A 19107-nucleotide genomic window follows, 5' to 3' on the forward strand; every position below is an offset into this window, starting at 1 on the left:
TGGAAGTATATATGTTAAATGGGTGGAGCATGGACTAGGAGTAATATCATTTTTCCTTTAAAAATTACTACCAATGGTGGCCTAATTTAAAGAAGCTAAAGACTCTGGATTTAGTGATAATTTACAACAAAAGGTAACTGTGGCCACTGCTGTTTCTTAGAATCAATAGAATCCTAGAGTTGGAAGACACCACAAGGGCCATCCAGTCCAACTCCCTGCCATGCAGGAAATCCAAATCAAAGCATCCCTGACAGACGGCCATCCAGCCTCTGAAGACCTCTAAGGATGGAGACTTCACTACACTCCAAGGGAGTGTGTTCCACTGTCGAACAGCCCTTACTGTCAGGAAGTTCCTCCTAATGTTGAGGTGGAATTTCTTTTCCTGCAGCTTGCATCCATTGCTCCAGGACGGTCCTAGTCTTTGGCGCTGCAGAAAACAAATTATCTCCCTCCACAATATGACATCCCTTCAAGCATTTAAACAGGGCTATCATATCACCTCTTAGACTTCTCTTCTCCAGGCTAAACATCCCCAGTTCCCTAAGTCATTCCTCATAGGACATGGTTTCCAGACCCTTCACCATTTTAGTTGCCCTCCTTTGTACATGCTCCAGTTTCTCAATGTCCTTTTTTAATTGTGGTGCCCAGAACTGGACACAATATTCCAGGTGGGGCCTGACTAGAGCAGAATAGAGCGGCACTATTACTTCCCTTGATATAGACACTATATGTCTATTGATGCAGCCTAAAATCGCATTGGCCTTGTTAGCTGCCGCATCACACTGTTGGCTCATGTTCGACTTACGGTCTACTTGGACTCCAATATCCCTTTCACATGTAGTCTTGTTCAGCCAGGTGTCCCCCATCCTATATCTGTGCATTTCATTTTTCCGCCCTAAGTGCAGTATTTCTTCAAGAAATGTGTTTTCAGTTCATGGTTTGTTACAATGGAAATGCTAAAAAACCCAGTTAATCTTGAGTTTAAAAATAGTTCTGTGTAATGAGGAGAGCTCTTAGATAGATTGTATGCTGTAAAATTAGAAGAGACGGAAAATCCTTTCCCCCATCTCAGCAGCGAGAAATGCCCATGGGACCATACTTCTTCCGAACACACTGCACAGATAAAAATAACTTTAATTGAGTGAAAAGCTCTCTCCCTGAATATAAAACACAACCAGTGGAACGACAGCCCATGGAGGCACCTTTGGACTGGGTAATCTTTCCTTGTCTGTGTCTCTGCACATGAAGCTTGAAACTAAGAGTTTTGGTCTAAGTTAAGCACCTAAACCCAGAGAAAAGAAGGCCATCCAGCAACACTCCCTTACACATTCTGATGTGGCTTTCAGATAGGAGAAGAGATCCATACATTTCCAAATGGCTTGCCCAAAGTGCAGAGCATAGAAAATGACTTTTCAAAAGTATCTCATTCCATTTGTCTATTGTTGAATGGCCTCAAGTCATTTCCGACTTATGGCAACCCTAAGGTTAACCTATCATGGAGCTTTCTTGGCAAGGTTTGTTGAGAGGGTAGATTGCCTTTGTCTTCCTCTGAAGTTGAGAGAGTGTGGTTTGCCTAATGTTATCCAGTAGGGATTTGCCTAAGGTCCATGGTTCAGTGAGGATTTGAACCCTAGTCTCCAGAGTCCTAGTGTGACACTCAAACCATGACACCACACTGGCTTTCCATTACAATCTTGAAAAACTAACCCTTCTCTATAACTCATTATGGTGATTAAAAAGGCTCGCTGGAATGCTGTATGTGAGTTGCACTTTATAAGTGAACTTATGTATATAGGAATTACATTTGGGTAGTTCTGCAACATCTGTATCCAGTAGAGGTTTGATAAGAGAACAACATAAAACTTGAAAATCTCTGGTAAAAATGCAGTGGGTATCTGCTGGAATTTGGTTTCAAAAACCCCTGTGGATACCAAAATCCATGAATGCTCAAGTCCAATTAAATACAATGACATAGTAAAATGGTCTCACTTATATAAAATGGCAAAATCAAGGTTTGCTTTTTGGACTTTTTTGGCGTGGTGGTGGAATATTTTCAAACTGTGGATGGTTGAATCCATGGATGCAGAATCCATGGATACAGAGGACCGACTATCTCTTAACCTTTGAAAACAACTAGAAACTGATACTAATTACTCCAATAAAGAAATTTTCTTACTTGTTTACATTGCTTTAAATTTTTAAAAGTATTAACTTTTTGCGATATTACTGGTAACTTATTATTCCTAAACACTGCCAAACTGTCTTATATTAGATCATTTGCCAAAAGGCCAAATTACATTTTAATAATTTGGCACTAAATCTCAGGGATTGACAGAAAAGTTTATTTATGATACTTTCCATCTAACATTTACTAACAGTACTGGAATCATCTCTGAGCAAGTGTGTTTACTATGTTTGGGTATATATAGCTTGGAAAAGACTGAGAGGTAATATGAGCTATCTTTAAATTTCTGGAAGGATGTCATGTAGAAGATGGAGTGAACTTATTTTCTGCTGCTCCAGAGAATAGATCATGAACCACTTGATTCAAATTACAAGACAAGAGTTTCTACTAAAATGTTGTGTGTGTGTGTGTAATTTTTTTACTGTAAGAATAACATGTCAGCAGAATAGATTTTCTCAAAGGGTGGTCTTTAAACAAGTAGCAAATCTCTCAGGAGTGCTTTAGTTGCGGCAAGAGGTTGCACTAGATGAACCTTATGGTCCCTTCCATTTCTATGAGTCTATGCATTCTAATAATGTTTAAGTTCTGGACAACCACACCAGAGACTAGACTATGCATCACTTATTTAGTCACGGAAACATGCTGTATGACTTTGGACAAGTTACATTTTTATTTTACTATTTTGCCAAAGATGAAAATAATGGCAAATCTCCAATGAAGAAACTTTGCCAAGAAAATCCTGAAGGCCTAAATACCCTAAATGCCCCAGATCCTGTGTGATTTTGGAAGCTAATCAGGGTCAGACGTGGTTGACACTTGTATGGGAAACTGCCAATGAATACCAGGCTACACTTCAGAGGAAGAGACTCAAAACCATTCCTGAGTATTCCTTACCTAAGATAACCCTATGAAATTAATGGAGTTGCTATACATTGACAGGTGACTTGAAGGCACATATACACAAGAAAATTCTAGGGATAGGGTCACCATAGAGCAAAGCTTACCTAAAGGCATAGAACAACAACAAATTGGAATCATCCATTATCTCAGGGAGATTTGTGAACTTCCTTTTGATCATTTTCAAGGAAGGGCTGGTTAGGAACCCTGGAGAGGATTTAAAGCTCTTCTGCCCTAGTATAGTAGTTCAAGTGTTGAACCAGAGTTTGATTCCCTGCTAGGCCATGAAGCCCACTGGTGACCATTGGCAAGTCGCACTCTCTCAGCCTCAGGGGAAGCAATGGCAAACCTCATCTGAGGAAACTTGCCAAGAAAACCCCATGATAGTGTCACCAAAAGTCAGAAACAACACTCAACAACAACAGATCTTGAAGGTGGCCTGGACATGACAGTGAAGGTCCCATTAGGCATACTGATGCCGCTTTGTTTTCCCAATGCACCTCTTGCTCCTACTCTCAGAGCCCAGAGCTCTGGCACAGCAACAGCTATCTATTTTCCCCAACCCCATACCAGGTTTACACCAACTACCACTCTCCAGGGAGGTAACTTAGTGTGGTGCACTAATACATAATTGGGTGAAATGGGCTGGAGCAGAACTACATTTCTCTGTAGAATTGCTATTTAAAAGATTTATCTGCTGCCTCTTAATCATCCAGATTCATGAGGCGGCTAATGATGTAAAATCACAATTTTAGAATGGCAATTAAAACAAGCCAGCTTTGTGTGTGCCTCTCTATTGGTGATTTCACTAATCTTTGCTCCCACTCCTCCTGCTCCCTTCACAATTTTGTATCCCTCACATCCGCCTCATATGTTGTTGATGCAAGTGGCCACCAGGTGATGCTGCAGCTCTCAGGGAGAGAGCTCTGCAAAAGGGAAAGCTTTTTCCAAAGGAGCAGCTGAGCTTGTTGCAGCTGTTAATCATTGACAGGGATGCAAATAAAGGAGAGCCTTACAGGCACTGTCCTTTATCAGAAATTAGCTGAGCTTTAGAGTTATTTATATGCTAGCCACTTTGCAATGTAGCTGCATTTGAGGCAACATTTGACTGTAATCAGGTAAAAGTACCTTGTGTTGTTGTTGCTGGCAAGTTTCTACAGAAGAGATTTGCCAATGACTTCCCCTGAGGCTGAGAGAGTGTGACTTGCCCTAGGTCAGCCAGTGGATTTCATGGCTAAGCTGCGAGTCCAGCCCTGGTCTCCAGAATTATAGTCCAACACTCAAACCGCTACACCTGTCTCTACTCCATCCTTTCTTTCCTATGGCCAACACTAATCTTATGAACAGAAAGGTTATTCTCCAAAAGATGCATTTTCAGTTTAATGTCTGACTCCTATGTTTTGATATATATATCATGGTGGGTATCTGTGGCTCTTCAGGTGTTGTTGGACTGGAACTCCCATCATCCCTATCCAACATAGTCAATGGTGAGGGATGGCTTGGACCCTAACAACATTTGGAGGACTGCCCCTAGTTTACATACATTGAATCTGTGCTGTTTGCTGCCCTGAGAGCTAATAAGTGTAGGGCAAATAATAAATATCAGAAATAAAATAACATCACATATATACACTGAATATAGAATTTTATCATAAAAAAAAATAAAGCATTGTAGAAATAAGTTAAAGCACAACAAAACATTAGGCGTGCTGCTTCTTTACCAGCCCAACAGCCAGACTGGAATGCCAAGGAAAAGAAGTGGAGGTAAACAGTTTAGCATACAATCACAACAGTGACAGGGCCTCCTTTGCCCAGGTGGGGAAGCAAGAGGGTGCTGAAAATTCTCTTTCTGCCCCCTTCCTGGGGAAAGGCAGGTCTTTTTTTCTTGGGGTGTTCAAAGTGGACCAAGACATTATGCTGCCTGAGGCTACCCACCCATCTTCCACATACTCTACCTAGCCAGACTGGCAGAGAAATCTTACATCAGTATTTGCAATGGGACTACCTCATAAGGTTTTTATGGAGATAAAATGAGGAGGAGAAAGAAACCATGTATGCTGCTTTCAAGTCCTTGGAGAGAAGGAAGACTATCAACTAGAAAGAATGACCTGGCACATCCCTTCCTGATCTTTTAGCAAAACCCTATTTCTGCATACTTTTAAGCTCACTGTATGTTTTTATTGCTCAGTTTTAGTTTGCATTTTATATCTTACATCCTGACATTGTGTTTTGAGCTTATCTACGTCCGTGATTTGTTTTAGAGGTTTCTGGCATCAGCTGCCTTCTTGCTGGAGCTTTGCTGCTCCATTTCATTCTGATTGTAATTTTTGGAGTTATTGGTTTATCTGATTTTTACCATTTTGTGTGTATGTTGCCATGATCGCCCAGGCAACTCATAAATGTATAAAATATTAAAATAACTCAGGAAATAAGCTGGGCCTCCAGGAGCTGAAGGCAGAAGTCCAGTTTGCACCCCCCATGCTGGTCTGTCCCATCCATGGACTGACAGGAAAACCTGTACTCACTGGAAGACTTCATGCATCCACCATTCAAATAGTGGGGAAATGGCTTTCTCACAATCTCACAATGGAGAATATTAAGTAGAGTACTAGGCATTGAAACTTCACTCTTGATTAGAAGAGCTTTCATTTGTATTGCCCAGTTTCCCCAGTCTGCCTCATTTCTAAATCTGAAATCCTCTTGTCTTGCATTGACAGGGCGGGGGCTTGGTGTCAGAGCAGTAACTGCTCCTTTGATTTGTCATGTCCAAGAAAGTTTCCATTTTCGCTCAGCAATGACTCAAATTTTTCTGATGCTGATCCAGTGTTGTCCTTCTATTTCCTAATAAAGCTCGGGAGCAGAGGAAAAGCTGTCTGAGTCACCTAAGCTGCACAAAGGTGTGGCACATTTGGCTCACAAGATCCTGCCAGGTGTTTGGAAGCAGAGCACTCATGAAAGTAAAATCTCTGATTTTCAGTAAAGTCAGTGCGTCTTTTCCTCCCAAGTTCTCACTCCTTCACAATGTCTATAAATGGAAGTGAGAGGAGCAATTGGTTGAATTGCAGGACCCATCATTGATCATACTGGCTAGGAGAGTGTGAGAGTGGTAGTCCATAAAAGGATTTTTTTCTATGCTTTGGAGTACATTTTATTTATTTTATTTATAGAATTTATATCCCACTTTTCTCCCCAAATTGGGTTCATTTTGCATAGGGGAATGATCTGAAATTGGTGTGCTTTCTAGCCTCCAGGAAGGGATGCAGAATTTAAAACTAAAGCCTAGGATACAAACAGAAAACCATGGAGATGAGAACTGGGGCTGGCTGGGTGGATTGCCTGCTTTTATATCCTACCTTTCTTCCAACCTGAGACTCAGGCTGGCTCACAAACGTAAGAATAAGACAGAATTACAATAAATAGATTATAAAAAAGCTATTCTATTTGAAGCAGCACTAATCTGAATTTTTAAAAAAGCATTTAAACCATAACAACAAAAATACATGTACTGTATAGCACCAGCTACTGAAAGACCATTCCACAGTAACCAATTGATTTGTTGTTGTTGTGTGACTTCAAATCATTTCTAACTCATGGTGACCCTAAGGCAAATCTATCATGGGGTTTTCTTGGCAAGATTTCTTCAGAGGTGGTTTGCCATTGCCTTCCCCTGAGGCTGAGAGTGTGTGACTTGCCTAGGAACAGCTCCTGAGAAAGCACTCTCATGGGTCATCAATAAATGTGCCTGTGATGGTGGTGGAACCAAGAGAAAGCCCTCCCCCAAGGATCTTAAAACTCAGACAGGCTCATATATAGTATCTCCATAGACACATGAACACACAGAGGGGAGGACACCAACGTTTATCTGCCCACTGCCCCTCCCCAGCCTTGCTTGATACATAAGGCAATGCCTTTTATTTCTAACAAAGAGCTCACTTCAAAACCAATATTTTCAGATGAAGACATCTGACACATTCAGTTGTGAGTGATCAAGTGATGTAAAAAACATGTATGGATGAGTCCCTCCATTCCGTGTTCTCAAAAACCCTGACTAGAGAATCTTGTCTAAGTGTTCTTCAAATAGCAGCTGAAATCTAAAGAGGACAGTGAAAATGGTTATTGCATAAATTACTTCCCACACAATCTTTTGCAAGGAAGGGAGCCTCTACCCAGCTCGTTTTGGGGGACTATGTGTAAATGTATACTGCCAGAGAAACAGAAATGGCAATTGCATCAAGGAAGGCTAGTTATGGGTCAGTAGCCTGCAAAGGAGATTCAGCAGGGCTTACTTGCTTTCCAATCCTGCTTCTCCGTAGCTTTCCCAGTGCACAAAAACACAAGTTTTTCAGTTTCATCTCAGCTATATTGCTCAAAATCTGGATCAGATACCACATAATTTGTGGCATAATTTAAAATGGTGGCTTGCTGATGCAAAACTGACTGAAGGGTGCCTCTGCTCCTGTTCAGAAGTACCACCACCAGAACAACCAGCCACTTGTATTTCCAGCCCTTCCCTGCCAAATGAGAGATGAACTGGCACCCATCTCTGTTCTATCTTGGCTATGAAAGTACAGTTAGTTTTAGCCAGCTCAGTTGGTTAGTTATTCATGTGGTAGTAAAGGTGGCAGATGTTTTATGCTCAGAAAATCTACCAGTGGTAGGACTGGTGCAGGCCATTGTCCTTGTCAATACCACAGGGACCACCAAAGTCTGGTACCAGTTCAGTCATTAAAAATGAAGAAGAAACAAACAAACAAACAAACAAACAACATAGTTTTTAAAGGATATCCTTCGTTATCTCATGTACCTTGATGCTGCCTTTGCTACAGCTGCTTGCTCTCTGATCCATGTTGATTTGTTTTAGCAGCTTGGTTTCTCTGGTTCTGTCTTAACCAGCTCATTCTCAAAACACAGGTTCACAATTTGGTTGTGCTCCTGGATTCAGCCATGACTGGAGACCCACATTTTGGCAGTGACCTAAAGTGCATTTGCATAGATAAAGCTAGTGTGCCACCTGAGCCCATTTCTAGAGAAGTTGGATCAGGCTACTTTAACCTTGTCATGGTTACATCCCATTTGGATTACTGTAATGAGCTGGTGTGATGGTAGTGTAGTGGTTTGAGCACTAGGACTCTGACTCTGGAAACCAGGGTCTGAATTCTTTCTCAGCTATGGAAAACCACTGGGTGACCTTGGGCAAGTCATACTCTCTCAGCCTCAGAGGAAGACAAAGGCAACCCCTCTCTGAACAAATCTTGCCAAGAAAACCACATGAGTTTCACCTTAGGGTTGCTATCAGTCGAAAATGACTTGAAGGCACACAACAACAATGTGCTTGCTCTATGTCTTTGAAAAGTGCTAGGGAATTTTAATTGGCCTTAAGAGCTGCAGCCAGATTGTAAACTGGGACTGTCTACAGGAAGAACACAATTCCCTTGTTGCAACAGCTCCATTTGCTGCTGGCCTGTTTCTGGGCACAATTCAAAGTGCTGGTAATTACTTGTAAAGCGCTATAGGGCCTGGGTCTGTACTATTTGACAGATCATATCTCCCTTTATGAGACCATTAGACTTCTAAGATCTCAAAGTGAGTCCTTTCTCTCTTTCCTACTACCTTTGCATTTGCTAGGAACAAGGGAGAGAGTCTTCCTAGTGGCTGCCCCAGACTTTAACTCCCTAGAGAGGCTTAAAATGATTCCCTACTTGTTCTCCAATCATGGCAAGTAAAGGCATTCTTATGCCATCAGGCTTTCAGAAACTGGCTGGAGTGGGCTTTTAATAGTACCCTGTGCTGTTTTCTTGGTTTGTATACAGTCTTTAAATGAACTGTAATCATTTTAACTTTAATTTTAAAAACTGTTTTAAAATAATATTTATATTTATACTTTCAAATTATGTTTTTGTATAATTTTAATTTGTATTGTTTTTAATAAATTGTAATCTGTTTTGCATCACTTTATTGGGGAAAAGGTGGTACATAAATTAATAATAATAATAATAATAATAATAATAGGAATAAATCAGTTCTTTCCCCACCTATGTAATCACTTTTTCAGAGTCTCCATAGGGCAACACTCTTCTACTTTCCTTCATCTGTTGGCAAACCTCAGGGCTCTGTCCTTGGTCTTTGCCTTGTGTAAGCACTTTTCTCTTGGGTCCTGTCTAATTTTCAGTACTACCTATACAAGAAAGCTGTCCATTTAAAGCTGCTTCTCCAACTGCCTCTCTGATGTTTTTTTAATTTGGATGCTTCAGTATACTCTGAAGTTCAGTAAGCCCATGCCAAATTTTTCAAATGCTCATCTCTTCAACCGCTCAGTAGATAGATCAGTTGATAAGCTCACTATCCGCTCTGTTGACCATGCACAAAGCCTTGCTTTTTCTCTTGGATACTATTCACTTCTACACCACAGTCATCATCAAATCTCATTGCTTCTTTTTTAATAACATTTAAAAACTAAACAAAATTTCATTTCCTGTCTTCAGCAAAATTTTGGAATTTTAGCTTATTGTGGCACCAGAGCTCTCCAACAGAGAAGTTAAATGTCTCACAAAACTACAGTGCCCAGAATTCCCTAGCGTTGAGCCAGGGCAGTTAAAGTGCTCTCAGACTGGATTATTTCTGTAGTGTGTTTTGGACCATGGACTTCAGTCCACTTCATCAGATGCCTCTGTGAGGAGACATGTATATAAACAGCGGGGTGGAGGTAAATTAAAAGTGGAACATAATGGAAATGCTAAAGCTGGTGAGGCAAAAGCTGGGGCAACAAAGTGAGAGCCAGGTTTTGCATACAAGTGTAGATATGTAGATTAACATGTGAATAGTGAGAAAAGTCTGTGTCTCTAGTGCGTTGGTATGGTTACAGAAACAGTACAATACTGTCGTAAAGCAGGCAATGAGAATAATTGTTTTGTTATGCATGTAGCTGTGATCAAAACTCTTTAAAAAAATGATTGCCAAGAATGCATTGTCTCTGTTCAACCCACTTCTTATGGCACAGAGTGGTCACATCCGCTTGGGTGACCTTTGCTTGTCCTGTTCCTTCACTCTTAGCCATTCAAAGGTCTCCTGATCCCTGGAACAACTCTGTCCACTTCCTTTTTCTGCTCCTTGTACCAGGGGTGGTAAAACTTTCTCAGATTAGGAGGGAGATTTAGTTTTGAAAAGGGTGTTGCCTACATTCTAATAAGGACAGAACAGGCAGGGCCCAGGGACGTAGCTAGGATTTTAGGAAGGGGGGGTCCAGACTAAGTGCCACCATTATAATGGGGCTTGGGTGCGGCGGTGCAACAGCACACACCATTCATTTTTCTAATGGAAGGGGGGGTCCGGACCCCAAGACCCCCCCCCTTGGCTACGTCCCTGCATGGCCAGATGTAACTCTTACAGTTTGGAACACCTCCCCACCAAGGATTCAAAGAAGAGCTCAGTACTGTATCTCCATAGGAGTAAGCACAAGTGCAACAGCTTTCAAGCCTGAAAACAATTCATTTTTATGAAGCCTTTAAATAACCTCTGATTCTTAATCACTAATTGGACGTAACAAAAGATATCTAGCTGATTATCAATCATGGGATATAAACAGGACCCATAACTTAAACAATGAGTAGACGAGCTTTGAAATATATCTTTATACTTTATTCAATTCGCATAATTGAGGATCAAACCCATCTGTGCTTTCAGAACTCTGAAAAACAATATTTGTGTTTACAAAATATCACAACTCCATTTAAAATTGCTATGATGGTTATCCTTCTGTCCAAGCCAGAATTAAAAGTGCAATCTCATGTACCTTTCACAGAATCATAGAGTTGGAAGAGATCACAAGGGCCAGGCAGTCCAACCCCAACCTGCCATGCAGGAAATCTCAAGCAAAGCATCCCCGACAGATGGACATCCAGCCTCTGCTTAAAGACCTCCAAGGAGGGAGACTCCACTACACTTCAAGGGAGTTTGTTCCACTGTCAAACAGCCCTTACTGTCAGGAAGTCCCTCCTAATGTTGATGTATAATCTCTTTTACTGCAGTTTGCATCCACTGCTTCGGGTCCTAGTCTCTGGAGCAGCAGAAAACAAGCTTCTTCCCTTCTCAATATGACATGCCTTCAAATATTTAAACAGGGCTATCATATCACCTCTTAACCTTCTCTTCTCCAGGCTAAACATCTCCAGCTCCCTAAGTCGTTCCTCATAGGGCATGCTTTCCAGACCCTTCACCATTTTGGTCGCCCTCCTTTGGACACACTCCAGTTTCTCAATATCCTTTAGAAATTGTGGTGCCCAGAACTGGACACAATATTCCAGGTGGGGCCTGACCAGAGCAGAATACAGTGGCACTATTACTTCTCTTGATCTAGACACTATACTCTATTGATGCAGCCTAAAGTCACATTGGCCTTGTTAGCTGCCACATCACACTGTTGTCTCATATTGAATTTGTGATCTACTTGGACTCCCAGATCCCTTTCACATGTAGTTTCATTCAGCCAGGTGTCCCCATCCTATATCTGTGCATTTTGTTTTTTCGCCCTAAGTGCAGTACCTTACATTTCTCCCTGTAGGAGTTCATTTTGTTAGCTTTGGCCCAGCTTTCTAATCTATTTAGGTCATTTTGAATTTTGATCCTGTCCTTTAGGGTATTAGCTACTCCTCCTAGTTTGGTGTCATCTGCAAATTTGATAAGTATGCCCCCAATTCTGTCATCCAAATCAAGAGCCCTGTGGGTTCCCACTGGTTACTTCTCTCCAGGATGAAAAGGAGCTATTGTTGAGCACCCTTTGTGTTCAGACAGTCAACCAATTACAAATCCATGTAACAGTTAACTTGTCTAGCCCACATTTTGCAAGCTTGTTTGCAAGAATATCATGGCGAACCTTGTCAGGTTTGTCTGGCATGACTTGTTTCTCTGAAACCCGTGCTGACTTTTCGTGATTATGGCATTGCTTTCTAGATGTTCACAGACTCTCTGTTTAATGATATGCTCCAGAATCTTTCCTGGTATTGATGTCAGACTAACTGGATTATAATTGTTGGGATCCTCTTTCCCCCCCTTTTTGAAGATGGGGACAACGTTTGCCTTCCTCCATTTTGCTGGGACTTCTCCTGTTCTCCAGGAGTTCTACCAAGAGTAAGCCTCTCTGAATTTAATGGGATTTATTTCCAAGTCAAAAAGTATAAGACAACAACTTTAATATGTCTTTAAACTTAGTATGCAGAAATTTAAAAGTGAAAATAGCATCCAGAAGGGTAACAATCAGATGATGGCACTAACAGGAGAACTATTCTTAATATAAACAATGCCTTCCCATGAGGAATTTTCTTAGGACCACAGAAGAAAACGATGAGGTTAAATTCCCCCTCCAGGCCTGCTGCAAACCTGATAATCACCAGAGACCCGTTCCCTGCTGATGCTATATGCATTTTTTAAAAAACCTGCATTGCACATTAAATGCAAATACAAAGTTAAATTATATCTAGTTTAGCCCTGAAGCTTGTTTACAAAAGGATTCATAAGAATAAATTTCCTAGGAAAGTGATGACTCACATCCCATTCTAAAAAGAGACACTTCAGAGGAAATGGTTTATCTATGAGTATCACATCCCAGCATGCTTTGTTCCCTACAGTATTGTTAGAGGAGACACAACACTGGGGTAGGAAACAAAGTGACACAGAATTAAGACTGCAGTTACATATTAAAGAAGATATGTTACTAGAAGCCAGAGGATTAAGCAGTAAAATTGTGCAGGTGCTCTCTTCTCTCTCTCTCTCTCTCTCTCTCTCACTGCACCCAAATCTATACGGTATGGCTGCAGGCCATATTATCTAGTTGCACTCTAGTTGTAGGTGAGAGAGGCTAAAAACCTCTAGAATCCCACAGGCAATTAACAAGCTTCACAGTGTAATTCCTACTCTGATTTCAGGTGTGCAAGCAGATGAAAAAGTGAACCGTGGCCTGTTACAGACTGCCAAAATAAAGCTGCTTCGGGTCTCTTTGGAGGCATGCTGTTTAAATGATGCATGGGTCCTAAGAATCCGAAAGCTGCATCAAAGCTGCCCTCCAGTGCTTAGGAATGGAGTGTGGCTTTGGCGCGACCTCCGGACTCTTAGGACCCATGCATCATTTAAATAGCATACCTCCAAAGAGACTCGAAGCAACTTTATTTTGGCAGTCTGTAACAGGCCCATGTCTCTTTTTTCTTCTTCTTTTTACTCCAGAATATAGACTCAAACTGGTGGTTCATGAGAAAGACGAGCAACCAGAAGAGCTATTTAGTTCTTCACTATATACAGATGCCATGTAGTGTTGCAAATATATTTTCTTTCTTCTCACATACCCTGTCAGTAGATGTGCTATAAGTTAACCCTTATATCAGTGGTACTCAAACTTTTTATTCTTGGGATCCCCCCCCCCCCAATTACATCTACATACAGATATTACTGCCCCATTTGACATATTATATGGATAAAAATATTTTATTTAATGTGAGTATTTTCATTTGCACATTCATGTATATTCATATTTTAACTTTTTGTAAGAATATAACATTGTTCAAATTAGAACAGATTTATTTAGGTAAATTCAATATTTAACTCAATGCATATGTAAGACGTACACATAAAAAAACTTTGGAAAGAGGAGGAGGATGAATCAATGCCTTCAAGTCTCATACCTCCCTTGAGCAACTCTCGCACCTCCCTGTGGGTCCTGTCCCACCATTTGAGACCACTGCCTTACAGTCTTGTTTTGTCCAAGCCTTGAAGACCCATTGTTTTGACTGCACTATAATCAACCCTCTAACCTTGACGGGAGAACAAAAAGGGGAGCTACTATACATAAGGGCAAAGGTTCTGTTTTGTAAAATATAAAAAGATAAATAAATTGTCAAAATTTTAAAGTTTCTAATTGGACCAATAAGACTCCTCTGTAATTGAGCCCCTAGAATATTATCAAGCACAAGGGTGCTAACCATCAAGCCCCCAAATATTAAAATAGTTGTGGTTGAGCCCACACAGGAGCTAAGGCTGCATGAACTTTATCCTATGGGTACTTACTAGGGAATAAACTCCACACAATAAAGATGGGGCTTGTAGGCGGATGCTGTGTTTGTAAAAGTGTTCATAGCTGGAGCTGATTGAATGATAATGGAGAGGGAGAAGTAATTTGCTGGCACCCTGATGGTGCCCTTGGGCACTATGAGAACTGTTGTGATGGCCTAACTGGAGATTCCAGATCACAGCAGAAGATAGTCTGTCCTGTCCTACAATGACCTTAGGAAGTGCTATATTCTTTTAGGAGCCGTTTCACTGTATTAAGGATGGGTTTACTTCCTGGAGTAGGTGAACAAGGAGGAGTGCTTGGCATAGACATTTTAATTTTTTGTGTAGATGAAATCCAACATCTGAAAGACCTACTGTAATCTAATGACTCTGAGTCGTCCTTGAGTGAGTAGGATCTACAAAATATTTTTTCTATCATTTTTGTTTGTTCACTGCATATGTTGTGGAGCTAGTTTCTCTTCATACTATCTGAATCAACTTTGGACTGATGACTCAGATTTGACTAAGTGACCCTACGCACAATGTAGACAGAAGAAGATTGTATTCTATATTTGTATAAGGTTGTATGTGTATATTAATACACATCTGTATATTGTTTGTTTGTTGTTGTTTTGTGCCTTCATGTCATTTCCGACTTATGCCAAAACTATCATAGATTTTCTTGGGAAGATTTGTTCAGAGGAGGTTTGTCGTTGCCTTTCCCTGAGTCTGAGAGCAAGAAACCTGCCCACGGTCACCCAGTGGGTTTCTTTTGCTGAACAAGGAATCAAACCCTGGTCTCCAGAATCATGGTCCAACACTCACACCACTATACCATACCAGCTCTGTATATTACTGTCTCTAAAATTTAAAATAAGAACATAAGAACATTTAGAACATAAGAACAGATATGTAGACCAGACCAAGGGCCCATCTACTCAAAATATTCTGTGCACACACTGGCCAATTAGTTGGCTATGGAAATCTCACAAGATGGACACAAATCTAACAGCACTCTCAGATTTCTTAGCAACTAATAAACAGAAGCATATTTTCTCTGATAGTGTAGGTGATATATAACCATTTTAGGAGCCCTCGTTATCTATGAATTTACCCAATTCACTTTTAAAACTGTACAAGTTGGCAGCTCTCACTACATATTATGGCAGTAAATGCCACAGTTTAACTGCACATTGTGTCCTGAATCTTTACCATTAACTTCAGTGAATGACTCTGGATTCTAGGATTATGAGAAATGTACACTTTATATTCTCTATCACCATTATTCATCCTTCCTAAGCTAAGAAGCCTTTTAGGCACATTGCTCCAACCCTTGATAATTTTTATTGCCCCCTTTCACGCCTTTTCTATCCTTCTCTCTGTGTATGTGCCTTCAAGTCACCTGCCCAGTTACGGCAACCCCCAGAGGGGGTGTTAGGGAGATGCAGGGAATGCGAACTGCACTGGTTGATGCCTTAGAGGAGAGGTACACCTGGTTGGGCTCTCTATAGGCTGCAGGTGGTGGTGGTGTGCAGTGTGCCTGCCAGTGACCGCCACTTCTCCACTCACATGGCTCTCTCTACTAATAGAGCTAAGGCAGTCAAGCAGGAAGTGCAGCACATGCCCTTTCCAGCTTCTCCATTGCCCTGGCTTTCTCTACTGAGGAAGCAAAAGCACCAGATAAGGAGGGGCAAATGTGTGCCTCTTCCCTCCTGTTTGCTCTCCTGGCAGCACTTTCCAGGTCTGGCTGGATTGAGGGTGGTGAACAGCAGGTGGGCAAGCAAGTGAGACAGTGGGAGGAGGGAACACCATCTAAGATTAGGAAACTCTATACCAGCATTTCACACAAGGGTGGACTACAAGCAATCAAAAATACCATTCTGAACGAGGCTACAGCAGATGTAGTCACCATACTCTACAAATTTGTATGTACTCATAACTACTTCAGTTTTGGGGGGAAGTCAGTGACACTGCCATGAGTACCTGCATAGCACCATAGTGTGCAAACATCTTCATGGATGAGCTATAACAACACACTGACTACTAGACATATTTGCATGCCTCCATGCAAGTTGGTTACAGAATGACCCTCTGATACAACCACATCTGCTCAGGCACACAGGACAGAGACTCAAAATTCTTGGATTTACAACAGGCATTTCGCAAACTACAATACTCACCTAAGAAGGTGAAAAAAACAAATTAACAAGACAAATTAATTTTTCTAGAAATCATTTACTACAAGACAGACTAAAAACACAAAATGACAGAACATTCCTAGTTGTCACCTATAGTTCCCAGCTAAGAGCAGTTAAAACACATCATCACTGAGCTCAAACCTGTTCTGGAGAATAATACAGCCTTCTCACAAATTCTGGGAGACAGGCGTTTATTGGCTACAGACAGCCTTCAGAACTTCAACAACTACTCACTTACAACAGGATACAGGATGGTAATACAGGGACAAGACCCTGCCACAAAATCAGATGTTAACTTTGTTCCCACAAACACTCTGGGAACAGTATTACAGGGGCCGATAACATAACTCACAATATCAGACTTATTCCGCAGTGTGATATATGTCATCCTATGCCAGCAGATGCTTGGTAATGCAGAAAACAGTAAGAAAAGAGGAAGACTGCAGTCCAGATGGATGGATTCAATTAAGGAAGCCATGACCCTGAGACCACAAGACCTAAGTAGGGCTGCTGATGATAGAGGTCTCACATTCATGGAGTCACCATAAGTCAAAGTTGTCTTGATAGCAGTTAACTACAAAAATATAAGCAATGCCCCTCTGTACTCTACAATGGGCAAACAGGACAGTCCCTATGCAGGCAGACTGACACAAACTGGCATTAGAAATATCAGTGCTCCAAAACCAGTTGCAGAACATTTCAATTTTCCTGGACACACAGTAAGGGACTTACAGGTTGTAGTCCTTGAACAAGGAAATTACAAAGGAAGACTGGAAAGAAAAACAGCTAAATTGAATTATATTCACAAATTACAATTCATTAGTAGAGGTATGAACAAAGACAATGGCTTCCGGCACACTAAATATGCGAATATAAGAATCCTCACTACCGCAAATAGAACAAAAGGAATCTTCTCAGAGTTTTGAACCCAGGGAAACTGACTTTTTGGTAAGCAGATGTATTACTTTCATACATCAACACTAACTGAGCACTGTAAAGGTCTGGAGGATCTGTATCACCTCCCTGGGCCCTTGGAAAATTTAAGGCAATGGTCATGATTTACATCTTTCTGGAGCCTGTTACATTATCAGTTTTGTGGAGGATTTCAGTCTTCTTTTGAGGATTGGGACAGAATTTTGTTTACACTGGATTAAAACAATGTGGTGAAGTAATACATTTTATTTTGTTTTTTATTCTGTGTGGGATGGAAACATGGTTTCAAGACATGTGCTGGAGTATCAAAACGGCGCATGTGCAAAATGATGAATTCCAATGTACTATTCATTAATGGATGTGAGAAGAACATAATCGTAATATTATATGGTAATGTCACAATAACTGCGTGATTGCATGACTGTGTAAAAATGTTTAGTGCTATAGTGCTACTGTTGTGCTAGCTTTCATTACTGCAATTATTGCTGAATTGGCCCTGGTGGGATAACCTCCTAGGAAAGCTCCTACTACCAACTTCTTTCTTTGAGTCTCAATGGTGCCACAAGAGCCCTTTGCACACTGATTTTCCAGACTCACACAGCCAAGTTTTTGACGCTTAAAGTTACTGCAATGCTTGAAATTTGGGGGGGGGGGGGTGGAGGGGAGCGCTGAAGAACAATTTCATTCAGGGGGCAAAACCCTTACAAGGGATGAGCCCTGCTTCATTTTGCCACCCAGTTGTACCCATTTTGACCCCACCTGACTCTTCCTCTCCCAGGCTGCATCCATAGTGCAGAAACAATCCAGTTTGACACTGCTTTAACTGCCATGGCTCAGTGCTGTGGACTGGTAGTTCGTTGTGGCACCAGAGCTTCCTGACTAGGGTTGCCATAACCAGGCTGCAACCAGGATTTTCCCGGTTTTGGCGGCACTGGGCCCCTCCCGTCCCAGGTGATGCCAAAAACCAGGACAATCGCGGTTGCAGCCGGGTTGGCCACGGCCCACGGGGCCTCGCTGCCCTCCTCCACCACGCATGGCCGCACGGAGGAGGCGGAGGAAGAGGAGGGCAGTGAGGCCTGAGGCGGAGGAAGCGAAGTGGAGGCGGCACCTCCTGCGCGCGGCCGTGCCACCCTCCCTGCCTCCCCCTCCCTCCTTTCTGGCCTCTGAGGAGGCCTCGGCCCCCTTAGAGGCCGGGAAGGAGGAGGAGGCCGCCCGTGCGCGCCCCCTCAGGCTCCTTCTCGACCTCCTTAGAGGCCGGGAAGGCGGAGGAGGCCGCCTGCGTGCGCCCCCTTGGGCTCCTTCTCGGCCTCCTCAGAGGCCAGGAAGGAGGAGGAGGCTGCCGGTGCGCGCCCCCTTGGGCTCCTTCTCGACCTCCTCAGAGGCCGGGAAGGAGGAGGAGGCCGCCTGCGTTTGCCCCCGCGGGCTCCTTCTCGGCCTCCTCGGGGGGGGGTGTGCTGCATTTTTTTCAAAAAAAAAGCCCTACATTTTAAAATGATGTCCTACATTTGTACCGGTTTGGAGGTCCTGACTTATGGCAACCCTATCCCTGACAGAGAAGGCCAAATAGCTCCCAAAACTAAAAATGCCTGAACCCCACAGCATTGAGCCATGGCAGTTAAAGTGGTGTCAAAAAGTGGGCTATTTCTGCAGCCTCAAGGCAGCCCCAGAGGCTGACTCCTCAGCTGGTTTGCCTTCCCTTCCCTTCCTTGCCATGAGGGGTCACAGGTCCTCCTTTTCCAGGATAGCAGGTCCTCCATTTCAATCCAGGGGGCACTCCCAAAGCTCCTCCTCCCTTTGGAGCATGAATTTGTATGTCTATGAGTTGTTGAGCTTTTCTTGGGCCCCCATTTTGCAGCGCCT

The 19107-nt window shown here is 42.2% G+C and overlaps 1 protein-coding gene across 1 annotated transcript in view; it reads right to left on the reverse strand.

Annotated features, from left to right (window-relative positions):
* SLC25A22 (solute carrier family 25 member 22) overlaps positions 1-19107 on the reverse strand; it is a 723963-nt gene that overhangs the window by 324663 nt on the left and 380193 nt on the right. The window lies entirely within an intron of this gene.

The sequence above is a fragment of the Sceloporus undulatus genome, chromosome 1 (genome assembly GCF_019175285.1).
Source record: "Sceloporus undulatus isolate JIND9_A2432 ecotype Alabama chromosome 1, SceUnd_v1.1, whole genome shotgun sequence".
Classification (NCBI taxonomy): domain Eukaryota; kingdom Metazoa; phylum Chordata; class Lepidosauria; order Squamata; family Phrynosomatidae; genus Sceloporus; species Sceloporus undulatus.